Below are 19,547 nucleotides of genomic sequence, written 5' to 3' on the forward strand. Positions count from 1 at the left end.
TCCACTTTATTTATTTGTTTTTCTGGGGTTTTATCTTGTTCCTTCATCTGGTACATAGCCCTCTGCCTTTTCATCTTGTCTATCTTTCTGTGAATGTGGTTTTTGTTCACAGGCTGCAGGATTTTAGTTCTTGCTTCTGCTGTCTGCCCTCTGGTGGATGAGGCTATCAGTGGAGTACTTTTAAGAATAGTTTCCATTTCCCCACAGAACTTCCCCATCTGTTCACTTATCATGTCTCTCTTTTTCTTAAGTTTGAGTATATTTATAAAGTACTTTCTGCTACTCCCAACATCTGGGACATTTTTCTGTTGACTCCTTTCTCTCTTGATGTGGGTCAGGTTTTCTTTCTTTTCTCCAATACAGTATTTTTAAATTTTATAGTGGGCATTGTCAATGGTAGGGGTAAAGATTCTATATTACATTTCTGTATTGTATTATTATCCTTTGGATGTTGAGTTTCTTTTTCCTGGCATGTTAAATTTGCCAGTTAAATTACTGTAAGTTTACAAATAATAAATGCTGAAGAGGGTCTGGAGAAAAAGGAACCCTTGTACACTGTTGGTGGGAATGTAAATTGGTACAGCCACTATGGAGAACAATATGGAGGTTCCTTAGAAAACTAAAAGTAGAGTCACCATATGATGCTACAATCCCACTCCTGGGTATATATCCAGAGAAAACCACAATTCGAAAAGATACATGTACCCCAATGTTCATTGCAGCACTATTTACAATAGCAAAGGCATGGAAGCAACCTAAATGCCCACCGACAGATGAATGAATAAAGAAGATGTGGTACATATATACAATGGAATATTACTCAGCCATAAAAAAAGAACTAAATAACGCCATTTGCAGCAACATGTATGGGCCTAAGTCCATAGTGAGTAAGTAAGTCAGACAGGGAAAGAGAGATATCATATGATATCACTTATAAGTGGAATCAAAAAAAGGCTACAAATGAACTTACCTACAAAACAGAAATAGAGTTACAGATGTAGAAGATAAATTTGTGATTACCAGGGTATTGGGGGGGGAGGGATAAATTGGAAGATTGGGATTGCTATATACACACCACTGTGTATAAAATAGATTACTAGTAAGGACCTGCTGTATAGCACAGGGAACTCTACTGAATGCTCTGTAATGGCCTGTATGGGAAAAGAATCTAAAAAAGAGTGGATATATGTATATGTATAACAGATTCACTTTGCTGTACATCTGAAACTAACATAACATTATAAATCACCTATACTTCAATTAAAAAAAAGGAAAAAAATGTTTTTCCCATTAAAAAAATTGTTGGAAGATCCTTTTGATTTGTCAGAATTAGAGTAATGATTTGTTAATGTAGGTCTATTTTAGATTTGTCCTTAGTCCTAGGGTTTGTCTCTTCTTTTAGATTTTGGTTCTTACTGTTAAGGCAGACCCTTTTGGGAGTTGCAACTGAGTACCTGAGAAATTCTACAAGATCCTTCCATTCCCTTTGCCCTGAACATTTTCTAGCTTTGTGCAGCTTCTCTTTTTTTCCACTCAACTCTTGGCAGCTACTGTCTGCTAATTCTCATGGAGTCTTAGCTTGAAATGCATGGTTCTGGCTATGGCCAAAGTCCTGAAGGAAACTACTATGCATAATTCTATGTTACCTCCTCACCAGAACTCCCTCCTCTGTGAATCCTGCCCCATAATATCCAGTTGCTGCAATACTCCAATCTCCAGTCTTTGCCTTGTCAGCTCCGTGAGAATGACAGTTTTTACTTGAGCTCCTCCTCACTGCACCAGGTGCAGAAAGAGCCCCAGAGGCTCACCTGATTTGTTCCCTTTTGTACTACAGGCTGTCCAGTTTATAAAAGGAGTAAGTCATATATTTTGCCCAGATTTATAATTGATAAGTCCAATACTAGTTACCATACAGTGGCCCAAAGCAGAAGTCTATGCTCCTGCAAATCCTTTATATAATTATCTTTTTATCTTTTTTTCACTCAAAATCTGAATGTTAAATGAGTACATAAAGTCTTATAAATCTTTTTTTAAAAAAATTACTCTGCTTTTACAAAAGCTAGAAGAGGAGGGAAAACTCCTCAAATCGTTCTGTGAAATCAGTATTACTCAGATACCAAAACCAGATGAAGACATTACAAGAAAAGACAACTACAGATAAGTATCTCTGTGAATGTAGAGCCAAAAATTTCTCAACAAAATATTAACAAACAGAATCAAGCAAACTTAGGAAAAGGATTATACACTATGATCAAGTGGGGTTTATCCTAGGAATGCAAAGTTGATTCAATATGCAAAACCCAATCAATAAAATGGACTGTAACAATAGACTAAAAACCCATGATCATCTCAAAACACAGAAAAAGCACTTGAAAAAAATCCATATCTTTTCATGATAAAAACACTTAACGTATTAGGAATACAGGGAACTTCTTCAAAGTGATAAAGGGCATCTATGAGAAATTCAAGGTTAACGTCTCACTTAATGGTGAAAAACTGACAGCTTTACCCCTAAGATTAGGAACAACTCAAAGATGTGCACTGTAATCACTTCTATTCTACATTGTACTGAAGGATCAAGCTAGGGCAATTAGACAAGCAAAAGAAATATAAGGCATCCAGATTAGAAAGAAAGAAGTAAAAGTATCTGTATTCACAGATGGCATGATCTTGTGTATAGAATATCCTAAGGAATACACACACACACAAGTGATCAGAACTAATAAATGAGTCCAAGAAGAGTGCAGTATACATGATCAGTATGCAAAGCTCGATTCTGCATCTATTCACTAGCAATAAATAATCCAAAAATGAAGTTAAGACAATTCTGTTTATAGTAGTAACATCAAAAATGAAAAAAATATTTAGGAATAAATTTAACAAAAGTGTAAGACTTGTACACTGAAAACTACAAAACATCATTGAAAAAATGAAAAAAAGACCTAAATAAATGGAAATAATGGATTGGAAGACTTAACATTGTTAAGACGGAAATCCTTTCCAAATTGATTTACAGATTCAATACAATCCCTTTCAGAATCCCAAGTGCATTTTTTTTTTTGCTGGAATTGACAAGGTGATTTTAAAAATTCATGTGGAAAGGCAAAGGACACAGAATAGCCAGGAAATCTTGAAAAAGAAAAAAGTTGGAGCACTGTTTTGAATTTCAAAACTTACTTCAAAGCAACAGTAGTGAAAACAGTGTGGGACTGGCATAAAGACTGATATATAGATCAATGATGTAGAATTGAGAATCCAGAAATGTGCTGGGACAACTGGATATCTATATGCCAAAAAATGAAGTTGGACCCCTACCTCACGTCATATATAAAATTAATTTAAAATGCATCAAAAACCTAGATATACCCAGTTAGTGTTGGAGAATTTATTGTTGGTATGGAAAAAAATCCACAGAGTTCGTGTCAGAAGAAGTGTCAGGAGAAAGAACCACACAGGTTTCTTTTTGGGATGATGAAATGTTTTGGAATTAGATATTGGTGATGTTTCACAACTTTGGAAATATCTAAAAGACACTGAATGTTACTCTTAAAAAATTACTCTGCTTTGTTAATGAAGCCAACCTGGAAGAACCAATAGCCAAAGTTGGAATAATCTGAGCAACACAATAAATAGCAATAGTATGGATTATAACCCAAAGAATAAATAAATATCTATGAGTCCATACTGACATAAATAAATAATTAAGTAAATAAATAAATGGAGAAGGGACAAATGTTCCTTACAAAAGAATTTCAAATAATAAATGTAAAAGGAATAAGGGAAATAGAAAATCACAATTAATGTACCACAGTAATAATTTCTGCAGGCAAATCTACTGATGAATGCTAAAATTAGTGGGCAACACTTTAAGGAGAAACAGGATATTTGCATAGCCTGGAAGTATCTCCCCCCAAATATTTATTAATTACTCTAATGATTTAACATATGTTCACAAATGCTTTGATACTCCTTCCTCTAGGAGGTTGAGCTTAATTCTCCCTCTTCTGGGTGGTCTGGATTTCAGTGACTCATTTCTAATGAATAGAGTATGGAGAGGGAAACAGTAATTTTATAGTAAGAAACCTGACTGACATTACCTTAATCAAATGATTAAGGTTACCATCACTAGTTTAGTCATGTGGATACCATATACCTTGTGGTATGATGTGATGGTAAGGGCACTTCACCTCTCTAGTATTCTCAAAAATTCCTAACCCTGGTATTATCATGAGAAAACATTAAGCAAGCCCAAATTGAGGAACATTCTACAAAATACCACAAGAATGCTCTTCAAAAGTGTCAAGGTCATGAAAAAGCAAAGACCAAGGAACTCACAGATACCAGAGGAGAATAAGTAGTCATCAAGACTAAATGTAACATGGTATCCTGGCTTGGATCATATAACGGAAAAAGAACATTGCTAGAAAAACTGGTGGAATCTGAATTTTAGTTAATAGTGTTGCGCCAATTATAACTTCTTAGTTTCTATAAGTGTACCATGCTTATGTAAGATGTTAGGGTTGGAAGACTAAAGGAAGCTGTACCTTCTTTATGATGACTCTGTAAACCTAAAATTATTTCAAAATAAAGTGTTAAATATTACTATAACTTGCATGCTCTGTTATTTCTCCTTTTCTTCCATTGGATAAATTATGATCTTCCTCCCTCAAAAAGTATCCACTTAAAAATAATATGTGATTGGCCCTGAATTTTGTGGGCTATTTATTATTCATATTTAAAAGAAAGTCTTTACAATCCTCATCAATCTAATTATTATATTTTAAAACCTATAACAATATACTTTTGTTTCTCTGATTCCAGAATATTATATTGTTTTGTTGAAAAATCTGAATGTTATAGAGTACTTGATCCATCGAATAATTTTAACATATGTTTAAATTCAAGTGTCATATTTCAATTTATTTTAATTTACAATATGATGTAGATTATTTTGCCTTTCAATAATGATAAAAATCGGATTAAACTAATATTATGCTATGAAGGTTAATATTTATTTATATTTTATATTCTACCAATTTCCAAAATGTTTTCAAGTTAGGTTATAGTAAAAACATACACAGAGTTATTTAAAAGTCATATTTTGGAAAAATATTTAAGCACCTGGAAAGGTAATTTTTATATTAAAAAAGTTACACAGAGTTTCCATAATATTTTCATAACTTTGTAAAAGAGAATACATATCTAATCTAGAAGAACATATACCAGAATTTTAAGAGGAATGATTATCTTTGAATTGTAGTATTTAAAAATTTTCTTTTCCCTTTTCTGCATTTCAAAAGTACAATGTATACCATTATTTTTGTAATCAGAAAAACATAATGTTATAAATGTACACGCACACATACAATAGGATAGAGGTGGGAAATAGCATAGAGAAAAGAAAGTCAATATATTTTGTTCTCCTGAATAAATTAATCTAAAATTTACAAGATTTGTTCATTTCCTGAGGCTTATAAAACAGTTACAAATTGTTCATGCTTAGTGCTTTAATTAATACATACACATTTGAACACAGATGCAAACCTTGTATATGTCTCCATTCACGCAATAGACTCACGCCCTGTTTTTGGTGCAGTGAATCCTCAATTCTTAAAAACGATTATTCTTAAAAATTTTTTTGAATTTATTTATTAGTTTTTATTTATTTATTTATTTATGGCTGCATTGGGTCTTCGTTGCTGCGCATGGGCTTTCTCTAGTTGCAGTGAGTGAGGGCTACTCTTTGTTGTGGTGCGCAGGCTTCTTACTGCAGTGGCTTCTCTTGTTGCAGAGCACGGGCTCTAGGCACACGGGCTTCAGTAGCTGTGGCACGCAGGCTCAGTAGTTGTGGCTCGCGGGCTCTAGAGCGCAGGCTCAGTAGTTGTGGCACATGGCTTTAGTTGCTCCACAGCGTGTGGGATCTTCCCAGACCAGGGCTCCAACCCGTGTCCCCTTCATTGGCAGGTGGATTCTTAACCACTGTGCCACCAGGGAAGTCCCAATATACTTTAAATTTTTAAAGACTGGCTGGCCGTTATATTGTACAATGACACCCCACTTAGCCTGCATCATAAGGATAATTTAGAGTTTTTAAAATAACTGAAGCTTAAATTTCAGAGCTTTTGCTTTACTCATTTAGAAAGAAAATATTTGTACAATGCTTGACTTCCATGACTTAAATCCTATTTGAATCTCAAATATTAAACTAAACTGTGATGCATTGACACATTGTTGAATATGTTGTTTTATTATTCATTAAAATCGAATGCCTTTAGGAGTTCTCTGGTGGCCTAGTGGTTAGGATGCCGGGCTCTTTCACTGTGGTGGCCAGGGTTCACTCCCTGGTTGGGGAAGATCCCACAGGCTGCGGGGTGCAGCCAAAAAAAAAGGAATAAAAGAAAATTGAATGCCTTTAGATTGTATAGAAGAACGAAAAAGAAGACAAGGTCTGGTCTACTCTTTCTAAATTGTCTACTAGCTTTTACTTCTCGCTGGCTATTGTATCCACATATAATTTATTATGATATGGTTTACTTAATTGTTGGTGTCTACACATAACTCTGCTTGTCCTGTCATAAAAGAGTTCATGGATTTCACAACAGGCCTTTCGGCTTTTTTTTTTTTTAATTCCAACTTCTAGAGGACACTAGAGATTGTCAGAGGTCTGACCTGAGTTAAGTGGGGGCATTATTGTATTTTTATATTTAACTTAATTAAAAAATATGACCAAACACTTTGAGACTAGTGCTTGCTTATGATCTAAAAACAAATTTCTTACATTTTTGGCAAGTCTTTATTGCAGAAGGCTTTAGTTGAGGTATAAGTACCTTTTATTAAGCACTCACTGTACTTGGCTCTTCCATGACAAGGCACTTAACTTCTCTTGTGGAGATGATAACTGCATCTAAGGTTTTGAGGGGATTAAATGAAATGTGTATGAAAAGTGCTTCATACAGTGCCTGGAGCATAACAAGTGCAAATGTTTTTTATCCAAGAAAGGAAGAGAAACTGAAAGAAGGTCAGTATGGATGGAGAAAGGCAGAATGCTGTGCCACCGGAGGAGGAAAAGTAGGCAAGGGTGAGGTCAGGCTGTGTTAAGATTTTGGGCTTTATTCTAGGGTAAGGTGGGAATCACTGAAGGATTTTAAGTAAGGTGTGACATAATCAGATTTGCATTTTGAAAAGAACATACAGGCTGCTGTTTGGAGACTGGAAACTAGAGGAGCCGGGTACATATTCTTTCTTTTGGACTATATGTTTATGAGTTGAGTGTCTCTGCTTTAAACCTGTGGTTTTAAATCCTTCCCATGAATTTACAGCAGGAATCTTGGCTTCTTTTCTTTTGACGTAGTCATAGTACACTTGCATGTCGTGCAGCTCCTATGTTGTTGGTATTTTATGAACAAGTTTGTCTGTGTAGGGCCACCCACATTTGGTAGAGAATAGGCAGAATGCCAAGGAGCAGGCCAGCCTTTTATGTGACTCTGCAGTATGATGCATGGTACTTTTGACTTTCTTCTGGCCTCCTGGATTCTCAGGTAATGCCTGCATTTTACATGGAAGGTAAATTTCCTTTCCAGGGTTTATTACTTTAACTCCCAGAAAAGAAATGGCAACTCTGTGGCATAGGTGCTACCATTTCCCTATTCCTCACTGATCTTGGATTTTTTTCCCTCCTTGGAGTGCCAGAATCTTTATAAGAGCACTCCAGGTAGCTATCAAATTGTTAAAGTTAGCAAGAGCGTTAGGACTTACTCACATTCCTGATATAGACCCTTGGTTTATTATTGGCAACTATGTGATATCATCTCACTGCTGCCTTACTCTACATATAGGTCCTAACTATTGAATCTATGTCTGAGTGCATCTACCATAAATGCCTTTGTTTTTACTATCTTTTGGTATGCAGCCCTTGGCTCACTTCTTATAGCCAGGGAAGGCTTGCCCTATCACATCTGGGATGTCTGTTCTGGTCCCTCTCATTAACTCCTTACTTTATTAAACTAGTTTCATTCTATTGCCCATTTCCCAGGTTGATCATATCCAGTTGATCCTGAATATCTTTCTTCAGGGGTAAATTACATAGGAAGAAACTGAAGTATCAATTGGTGAAATAATATGTTGACAGAGATTTGCTTTTAAATGCCCCAGCAAAACCACTAAACAGGAGGGGTAGAACCAAGAATGAAAATGCCAAGATCAAAAATGAAAGAATGTTGATACTTGCTAAAGCTGGGTGATGGCTACATTATACTATTCTCTTTTGTGTATGTGTGGATTTTCCATAATAAAAAATGAAAAAGAAAGACACGTGGAGGATTCGAACATACTAACTTTCAGCCAAATAGAGGTCGTGGACAGATGGGACAGAGGTGTGAAGAGCAATTTGGTGATGGCCACAAAGAAGGTACTCTGTGTGTTCTTGACAAATTGGACAGGCCAATCATCTTTTCTTCTAAAACATGGCCCTTTTCTGAGGGATTCTTTATGGAGATGACTATTCATTGTTCCATTTGACTCTGCTATTCTGGTCATAGCTGACTGACCCAGAGAGGGGCTCTTAAACAAAGGCATGTATCTGTATAGCAGAGTGTCTCAGTCTGCACACTATTGATATTTTGGGCTGGATAATTTTTTATGTGGGGTGCTGTCTGTACATTGAAGATGTTTAGCAGCATTCCTGACTATCCACTAGATACCAGTAGTGCCACCTCCCCTCCTTCCCAGTTGTGATAATCAGAAAATGTCTCCAGACATTGCCAGATGCCCCTGGGGGGCAGAATTGACCCTAGTTGTGACCCACTGAAATATGTGAATAATGTGAATTTTTAGTTAGGCTCCATCCTTGTGGGTGCTGGCTGACTTGATCTGAGTATTTAAATGCCATAATTTTTCCATGCTATATTAAAAGGCTGATTGTAAGTATTATAAATAAATAATAATTTTAAAATAGAAAATTTCAGGTCTCTCTACATGTATGTCTCCCTGTAGTAACATAAACATCTTTTTAATCCAGAGTCCCTCAAGTTTTTCATCTTAATCATGTGCAGTCTTGATTTTTTTGCCTAAAATGTTCTTAGGATCATTATTTCCACAATCTCTGCATAACATTCATTATTTTACAAAATCTTTTGTACATTACTTTTTTCATCATTTACAGAATACTATTTTTCCTTTTTTCTGATTTTTGGATATAATTATGTAATGCTAGTTTTTACTTTAAAATTAGTCTGAATTTTACAGTGTCTTTGGAAATGTAGCCTTTGCTTGGATGGGAGAGTCTGATAAATTTTGTGGTTCTGGGCACAGTGTAAATGAAACGTTTTCAGGTGCTGCAGTATATAAATAAATGAATGTTTTTCCTGGCTCAGTTTTGTACTGTAACTAGCCAACAGCTCTTGTATTAACTTCTTCAACTGAATGGAAGCATACTAGTACATACTTCTGATTTAATAAAATCCTCAAAATAGGTTTTTGTGCTAATATATTTATAACATGCAGGTGTTTGACACAGGAACATAAATTACATGTACATAAAATTTGTTCAGGGAAATACTGAAATGTGCTGGGGAGGATATTAAAATATATATTTGAACACTTATTTTATAATTCAGCTTGAATATTTTTCAGAACTGTTAGAGAGTTCATAGCTCTATTATATGGTTCATTTTTCTCTGTTAAACATTTATAATCTTTTATAGTTTTTATCATTTCTCTATTTTTCTTGAAGTGATGTTATTTAGTTAGTCTGGTTGTGTAATTTCTTCTTTTTTGGAGCACACACAGAGATCTGATTACTAAAAAATCTGGGTAATTATTTCCAAGAATCTTATTTATCAGCTCTTTTTATTATGCTTTCCTATAGAAAGTTGTATAGTTTATGGTTATCTTGCTTCTCAAGAAACACAAATCTGCTGGTCTACTTAGAATGGCAGTCATATTTGCATGTTGTGCTAAAAAATATTGGTCACCTATTTGAGATTTTATAGAGACAATGCTATTAAATGCATTATTTTAAAGATATTTAAATTAGCTGAAGGATCATCTCTGAAATTTAAACATGCTAATCTAATTTGCCTCTTAAAACATTTATTAAAAATATGTTCATTGAGTGCTCACTAAATGACAGTGTTCTTTTTTTAAATTATAGTATTTTATTTTATTTATTTTTATTATTTTTTAAAAATTAATTTATTTTATTCATTTTATTTTTGGCTGCATTGGGTCCTCATTGCTGCACCTGGGCTTTCTCTGGTTGTGGCGAGTGGGGGCTTCTCTTGTTGTGGAACACAGGCTCTAGGCATGCGGGCTTCAGTAGTTGCAGCATGGAGGCTCAGTAGTTGTGACTCACGGGCTCTAGAGTGCAGGCTCAGTAGTTGTGGCAGACAGGTTTAGTTGCTCCGCGGCATGTGGGATCTTCCCGGACTAGGGTATCGAACCTGTGTCCCCTGAATTGGCAGGCAGATTCTTAACCACTGCACCACCAGGGAGCCCCAACAGTGTTCTTTTTGATCTTTCTTTTTGATCGTTGTTTCTAACAAATTACCTGAAATATTTTTTGAGTAAGAAAGAGTAAGAAAAAATTGATATGACTAAAAAGAGGATGAATAGAGAATTAATTGGAATAGAGAAGCAGTAATTTACAAATTAAGAAAATTATTGATTATGCATCTATTTTTGGAATGATATTCACATAGCCAAGTCTTTCCCCTCCTTCAGATCTTCCCCTAAATATTCTCTTCCCAATGGAACCTGCTCTGACCAACCAATTTGAAATTATAATTTCATCTCCACCAACCCTGTAGTCCCAATCTTCCCATAGTCTGTGCTCTCTTTTAATAGCACTTATCACTTGCTGATATATAATACATATTTATAATGTTTATTATTAATCATCTGTCTCCTCGCCTCCTTTCCCCAACCCCCACCGAACATCAACTCTTTAAGGAATTTTTGTCTGTTTAATATGCTTGTCATGCAGGTGCCTGGTGCATAGTGCTTCAGTGCATTAGAAGAATCTTTAATTATCTAGAATCATAGCACATAGGTCTCTGCTAACTGCCATTTCTGCTATTGTTTTGTTGTCATCATCACTTCAAACTAAGAACTGAAAGATATTGAAGTATGACCTGAATGAACAAAAACACTTAAACTCAGTTTGGTATGGATTCATGGTTTAGTTTTGTTTTTAATTATTGTTTCTTCAAAATGATAATAACTACCACTTTTGACCAAATGCTATGCCACATATTTCACATGTGCTTTCTGCTAGTCCTATTGCCCTCTTTAGTGAGGTGGGTAGACAGTGTTACTCCCATTTTATCAGTGAGGAAACTGAAACTCAGAGAGGTTAAGTAATTCTAAATGGCCAATCTAGAAATTAAACTCAAGTCAGCTTGAATTCAAAGTCTCTGTGTGTGTGTGTGTGTGTGTGTGTGTGTGTGTGTGTGTGTGTGTGTACAGCCGTCTCTAACTTAAAGGGAACTTCTCTATTAATAATATTAATTAATCAATCAGAAATCCTATTCCATGACCATATTGAATAAAATATTTAGCAAGGTATATATTATAATTATTGGACAGCACACAATATACTTACTTATTTCACTTATTAATTAAAATATTTGTGTACTGCCATGTGCTAGGTGCTGGGTATGTCACAATGAATAAAACGGACATAGCTCCTGCTGTTAAGGAACTTGTGGACTTCTGAAGAAGATAGAGGTATCACCAAAGATTCAGAACTACACCCCCCCACCTTTGCCCCCGGCTGCCATCACTGCCACATTATCACTGGCAGTAGAAAATATTCTGGTACGTTCAGATTTTATTCTGTTTTTCCAGAATACATGGTCAAATTTTTATTTTATCAAGAGATATCATCAGCATCATATGGTCTGATGACCCTGAAGATTGTTACTTTCTTGAGTCTTCACACACCCTGAATCTACAAAGAAAAGTCCAAGTAACAGCAGTAGTAGTTTGTTTTTAATGCTTTCTTTTATTCTGTTATGATGAGAGCAAAGTTGGTTATATTATAATAATCTGTTTCTGAAAATATTTAATTCTGAAATACCAGATTGAACATAGAATGGGCACACTGGTCATTTTTAGGTCATTCACATATTGGTCTGTTCAAACTATTTGTGATAAATTAATTTATTAATAATTGAATTTTGAATGTGTTTTTTATCTCTTATTTAATTTACTTTCATTAAACTTTTAAAGGTCACTATTTTAATTCTTACTGGATTGTGACCAAGTCCTACATGTAGATGAATTCTGAGTAATAAGGAATATGTAAATCATGAAATGCAGGATTTAATAAAGAATTCTTGATTTTTCATTCCAGTATATTTTCCCAAGTTGCAATGTACTAAAATGATATCCCTAGTTTTAGAATAACTTGGTGTTTTTTTATTTCATAAATACCCCATCTGTTTATTTTTCTTATGCATGAAAGATAAGTAGCAGAAAGAAAAACGAAGGCATTCTTCATTAGCTCTTGAATAACTGATAACTTTGGCCATTTTTCTCTTTCTCTTTGTGTTTGCATAATCATAATCTTCTCAAAATTCAGTTTGCTTTAGAGATTATCATTTTTAAAAGGAAATTTAAGTAATCTCATTAATAGAATGTAGATCTTAAAACTGGAGTATTTTGAGCATTTGGACTTTGACATCAAGTACAAATTCTGATTGGATGTTCTAATAGAGTGTTTATATCTTTGCTCTTTTAGTATAATTTAAGATTGGAAACACTTCTAGTTTAATATTGCTTAAGAACCGCGTGAAATAATAGGGGGAAACCTATATAAGGGGTCATGAAAAGTTACTTTGCACGTGCATCAGGGTTCTCCAACCTGGGAAAGTCAAGAGTTAAGAAAAAATACAATTAAACAGCTCAATGGTTTTGAGAAGTTGTATTAATCTGAATGCTTGGATCCTGAGTTCCTAAATTTCTTGTGCCGGGGTCAGGGAGAACTGTAAGGTGGAGATTTTAAATAGCCAGTTTGTGTGCTGAGTCTGGCCTACAGTTATATTTTATTTGGCTTGCATGGTGTTTTTTAAAAGTGTGAATTAATGGCAAGTACATAACAGTTGAGAATTTTTGCACAAAAATTCAAGTTTCTAACCTCTGGAAAAATGGAATATCTGACCATGGTGAACCTGTTCCCCACATAGCAACCATTAGCTGAGTTGAGTAACTGCACCTTTTGGACCATGCTCCAGTTTGCCATAGTTCCCACCACTCCCTCTTCTTCCTGCACACTGACATGTAATCATTGTGCATGCACTGTCACTTTTTCTTATATTTGGTTTGTAGTCATGAGTTTGCATCCCCTACCACAGAAGGACTGTTCTTCCTGCAGAGCCTTTCCCTGGAAAGCCTTTTCCAGTCTTTAGTGTTAGGCTTTCTCTTCCCAGTGCCTGAGAAGCTCCTAGTCCATACCTCCTTTTAATACTTACCATTTTTCATGGTAAGTGTTCAATTGTTAACTTTCCTTGCTAGACTTTTTTTTTAACATCTTTATTGGAGTATAATTTCTTTACAATGTTGTGTTAGTTGCTGCTGTATAACAGAGTGAATCAGCTATATGTATACATATATCCCCATATCTCTTCCTCTTGCGTCTCCCTCCCACCCTCCCTATCCCTCCCCTCTAGGTGGTCACAAAGCACGGAGCTGATCTCCCTGTGCTATGCAGCTGCTTCCCACTAGCTATCTATTTTACATTTGGCAGTTAGACATGAACTTGTTAAAGTAAGGATCTTGTGTTGTATCCTCAGGGGATTCAGACACTTAAATAGTGCTGAATATTTTCTTGTTTGTTGACAAATGAGATGAATTTTAAATGTTTCCTGGAAAATATAAACTCTAGGGTACAAGTGAATCTTTAGGAATCTTTAGTTCCTAATGAGGCTCTAATGTTTGTCAGTAAAACTCATTAAGAGGCTTTCTTTGATGATTGTTGCAGAATAAGGCTGGGCCTAGGGAGAGGCAAGAAAGACTCCTAGGCTGAAAATTTAAGGAGGCAGTCCCTCTCAGGGTCAGGTAAGTACTTCCTTAAAATTTTATGCTGGAGGAACTTCTCTTCTTTTGCCTCACCATACTCCCAGCACTGCTTCTGAATTTTATATTTAATTTATATTAAGTATATAATTTATAATTATATATTATATATGTTTATATGTATATATAAATTTCTAGCTTAAAAATAAAGTATTGGTCCTAATTGGAAAAGCTACAGAAAGAGGAGTGAAGATTGGTTTTAAAAGAAACATGACCACAAGAAAAGATATTTTATTATTTTTTTAAACATTTATACTTCTGGCTGCTTTAAAGATGTTCTCTTTGTCATCAGTTTTAAGTAACTTGATTATGATGTGCTTGTGTGTAATTTCTTCATGTTTCTTCTGCTCAGGGTTTATTGAGTGTCTTAGATCTATGAGTTTATAGTTTTCATCAAATTTGGAAACATTTCAGCCTTTATTTCTTCAAATATTTTTCTGTCTTCTTTTTGGTGACTCTAATTACACACATATTGGGTTATCTGAAGTTGCCTCACAACTTACTGATACTCTATTCATTTTTTTTTCAGTCTTTTTTTCTCTTTATGTTTCATTTTGGATAGTTTCTATTGCCATGTCTTCAAGTTTTTACTTTGCTATTTTCTTCTGCAGTTTCCAATTTGCTGTTAGTTATAGTCAGTGAATTTTTCATTTGAGACATTTGTAGTTTTCACATCTAGAAGTTTGATTTGGATTTGGTGTGTCTTTTACATTTAAACATAATATGCTCAAGTTTCCTCTAGTTTCTTTGTGTATGGAATATGGTGATGGTAACTGTTGTAATGTCCTTGTCTCTTAAATGTACCATCTGTGTCATTTTTGGGTTTGTTTTAGTGATTAATTTCTCTGCTTTATGGCTTGTACTTTTCTGCTTCTTTGCCTGCCTGGTAATTTTTCATTAACTGCCAGACATTGTGATTTTAGTTTATTGGGTGCTGTGTATTTCTGTACCTAAAATAGTCTTGAGCTTTATTCTGGGACTCAGTTAAGTTTATTATAAGTAACTTCATCTTTTCTGGGTGACATGAACATTTAAGGTGGTAAATGAAAATAAAAGAAACATCAGGGAATAAATCTGTGGGAAGAGAATTGTCTTAAAAACCAAGAGTCTAGTTTTAACAAATAGAGAAATTAAACATGTCACATGCTGCTGATAGTTCAAATGGGATAAGGACAGAAAACAAGCTACTGAGTAAGGTTGTTTATTCGATGTAGAGAATATTCTGTAGTCTCGTGAGCAAAAATCAGATTATAAAGAGTTGAGAAGTAAGTGAGGGAATGGAGAGGGGCAGCAAGTTCCTGCTGCTGCTGCTGCTTCTTTTTCTCCTCCTCCTGCTTTTGCTACTTCTGCTGCTGCTGCTTTCTCAGATTCTCTTTCTCCTTATATTTTTCTCCATTCTTTTAACAAATAGACTAACAACCTTATGATGGAATATATTCTATTTAAAAAACATATACTTTTTAAAGTTCAGATATTATCCAGAGGATAAAATACCTTTACTTCAGGAGGTTGGTTGGTAACTACCAACCTTTATTTAATTGGGTATATTTTTAGGGGGCGGAAGAATGGATATTCTTTAGGTTTCAAACTATAGAGGAAAGTCCTAAATAAATTTCTCATTGTTACTGATTTGGGGTTACTGTGTTCACAGTTTCCTAGTTCTGGCCCAAAATAGTAGCCTCAGTTCCTTTCTATATAACACACTGTTATAACTTTATATTAGCATTAGCCTTCACTGTTAGCAGTAAAATAGAGCTTGACGACAGCCAGAGAAGACCAAAGCAAAATAGAGCTTGACGACAGCCAGAGAAGACCAAAGCATTCCATTATAGCTTTCCTCAATACAAAATAAAACAAAATTTAAAAAATAGATATGATAGAAGTAATACAAATGGAATTTCAAAAATTTTAGGGGAATTCATCAGATGTTGCTTTCTTTTAAGAAAATAGTAAAAAAGATTTGATCATGGTCTTCAGCATGGTGTAACCACATAACGGGTGCTTTATTGAGAACTTGTTTAGTGATAAATACTTTGTGAAATTAAATCTAAAGGTATAGAGTCCCTGGTGGTAGAAATAGTCCTGAAAGCATCATTAACAAGTTTGGCTTCTACCTCTTTTCTGTTACTTCCTAGCTGTGTGACCTTGAGCAAGTTGCTTAAATTCTCTGATCTTCGATTTCCTTACTTGTAAACTATGGTAAACTTTGATCTCCCAGCCTCATAGACTGTTCATTATAAACAAATGAGAGCAAATGATAAACAAAAGTATGACATCATAAAGTATTAGATGTGTTATTCATAGTATTTCAAGCATTAAATATCACCAGTCATCATTGGAACTCATTGGGTTCTAATTATTTTATTAATTTATTTTATCTTAATAGCATTCAGTTATAGATTTTCTCCCCTAAAAGTATAGGACAGGGTTATTTTAAGATAACATTTCTACTTGAAGGAACTATGGGCACTGCAGGGCTGTTCTGGCATGTGATATTATTGAGGAAATTATGGGGACAAATTTGAGGCTTTAGCCACTTACAAGATAGAATGATAGTCCCTATACTGCATATACTGTTGAGAGAGAGTAAGGATAATGTTAGTGGAAAAGAAATATTGGTTGTCATTGCTTTGTTGCCTGTGTACATTTGGTGAAGAAAGGAAAAGTAAGGAGGAAAGGAGGGGTGATATTAGAGTGCTTTCCTGGCAAATGCTTTGTTCTTGTGCTGCATTTTGTAACAGAGGGTATTTACTTTGCTAATTTTCTGTTTTATGATTTGTGCTTTATAAAGCCCTTTCATTTCTAGTGCTTTGAAAAGTTGCAGAGTATTTACTCTACTAAAAATGTAAATAATAAGTTCATGTATTATAAGAAATTGAGAACTTAATGTTACAGAAAAACTGCAGGGTCACAGAATGTTATGAGGTTATGTTTAGACTAGAAAATAACATTGGGATCACATTTATAGAGTAGACCTTATGTGTACTGATGTATTGTAAACTAAAAAAAGGTAGATGCTGTTACGGATAATATGAATGGTCTATTTTTTATTTAGAATTTTTCTGGGAAAAATATCCATGATCTTTACCAAGAAACCTGTTATTCTGTTGATCTGGCAGCAAAGTGTGACTCATTTGATTTTTTACCTGATAAGGGCAAAAGTGTCGGGAAAGCTTTACAAGTCTATATCATGGTACCTTGGGAGTCAGGAATAGCAGAATTTCACAAGTCAAATGAGGTAGGCACCATAATGTCAATATTTGTGTACTGATAAATGTGAATTGTGAAAAAAAAAATGTGAATTGTGAAACTTGGCTCCAGTTACCAGATGCTTTAGAGCTTTGCACTTTAAAATTACATTAGTAATGAAAACTAATGAATACAAAATTTCCATTAAAAAAAAAAAGTCCTACTCAACTTGTACACTTTTTGAGAAAAATAACTTTAGATAGTTTTGGCAACTGCTGATTAAATATTTGAATCTGGTCTTGTGCACACAGAGCACATTTTATTCATTACATTAACCACACAGTAAATTAATGAATACCACAGTGATTTACTTTGCTTAGTGTAACTAAAAAGTTAAGTATTAAGTGTGCAATAAATATGTAGAAATGGAAAAGTAATGAGGAATACTATGTACAAAAACACAACATTTTTGTATCTGACCATTACATTTTTCTTGAAATTAAAACTGAATAATCCTAATTTTATTTCTTGTATAATTAGATAAAACCTTTTGGTTTCAAATATAATTTTCATCATTCCTTAATTTTCTTGAACTATTTGTTTATTATCCTTTTATTTGTAAGTCAAAACTTGTGCTTAATTGTCCTTGTTGATAAGAACATTTTTAAATATTGAGAGAAACTTTAATTGGCTGTCAGTGACTTCAGATCTTTTACCTTTTGATATAAAACTATTCTAGGTATTATTACAAATGTGAAGGTAAACAGCTAAATCACAATTTTAACTTTTACATAGAAATAATGTATTACCTGAGCTTTAATCAAGTGGCACTTTTATCAGAGTTGTTTTCCCTTTTTTTTTTTTTTTTTTTTTTTTTTTTTTTTTGCCGTACGCGGGCCTCTCACTGTTGTGGCCTCTCCCGTTGCGGAGCACAGGCTCCGGACGTGCAGGCTCAGCGGCCATGGCTCACGGGCCTAGCAGCTCCGCGGCATGTGGGATCTTCGCGGACCGGGGCACGAACACGTGTCCCCTGCATCGGCAGGCGGACTCGCAACCACTGCGCCATCAGGGAAGCCCATGTTTTCCCTTTTTTTTGAATGTTTTTTACATGTATTTGTTGGGTACGTATTGAAAGGAATGAGAAGTATGCCTTTGGTAGACACCAGGGCATACATAGATTATTTTAGTCTTCCATTACAACTGTAAAAATTAGAATTTCAGATGACATTTTCAATGATAATTAAATTTCATATTTTTTGCCTTAAATAAATTTATGTTATTTTTCCACATAAAAAAGGGGAGGTGAGTTATTTGGAGGGAAGGTTGGTAGCTATAGTTACTAAGTACAAATAAAATGATGTAAAATTAAGTAATATAAACATAACATAAATCTAAAATTATATTGATGATAGCATATTCAAGACCTCAAAACAAATTTGCATGTAATATTTTATTCTGTGTAGGAACCACAGTTGATGAACTTTCCTTTAGGCTCATTATGTAACTAAAAGACATGTCAGGAAGTTGATACTTACAGAAAAGTTACAATTAGGCACATTTCCTTATTTATTTTCATTGGTAACCATTATTGGAATATAACACATATATGGTATGTACCTTTTCTGCAGTAATTATGAAGAGCTGTGGTTCAGAAGGCCTTTTTGTTTCAAACATTTATAATACTTTTAAGAAAACGCGAAGTAAAAAGCTCCATGTTTGCTTTTCCTTTCAGGATGAGAATTGGAAAATTTAGCCTGGTATGAGGTCAATGATCAGAATATATTATGTTTTAAAAATTTCCCATGGAATAGAAATGGAAATGACTTAGTATGAAAAATTTGTATCTGAAGTTGAGTTCTTAAGGCAAGAAGGAATTCATTTGAAAGAGTTGAAGGGAATATCTCAATTAAAAGTCAAAATCATAGTAAGAAGCTATGTGTAGTTACTATTATATTTCAGTAAAATGTATATATATTTCAAAGCCATTTGACAACGTATGTCTAAAGTAGAGGTGAACTTATGGTTAAAATAGTGAAACTTAAACTTTAGGGACCTTTGCTTGAGTGGGCTTTTTTAAAGGCTGACATGCTGGAAAAAAAGACCAAATTAGCTTTCCTGTCTTCATAGGAAATGATATTTCAAATGATTGATATTTTAAGAAGTGGTTAAATAGTATAGAGCCAAAAAAATACGAAAAAATGTATTATGGCAATAGACAGATAATAAAAATATATTTGTCTCCATTTTTGTGAAGTTTTTATTGTAGTTTTCAGCTTTTAAAAATC

The 19,547-nt window shown here is 34.3% G+C and overlaps 1 long non-coding RNA gene across 1 annotated transcript in view; it reads left to right on the plus strand.

Moving 5' to 3' along the window:
- The window catches only part of LOC112064960 (uncharacterized), a 120,004-nt gene that overhangs the window by 12,823 nt on the left and 87,634 nt on the right, over nt 1–19,547 (plus strand). The window contains exons 2-3 of the long non-coding RNA XR_002891756.2: nt 11,646–11,814; nt 13,979–14,055. This is a non-coding gene — a long non-coding RNA (uncharacterized lncRNA). The remainder of the gene's footprint in view (nt 1–11,645; nt 11,815–13,978; nt 14,056–19,547) is intronic.

This window comes from Physeter macrocephalus, chromosome 8, assembly GCF_002837175.3.
Source record: "Physeter macrocephalus isolate SW-GA chromosome 8, ASM283717v5, whole genome shotgun sequence".
Taxonomy (NCBI): domain Eukaryota; kingdom Metazoa; phylum Chordata; class Mammalia; order Artiodactyla; family Physeteridae; genus Physeter; species Physeter macrocephalus.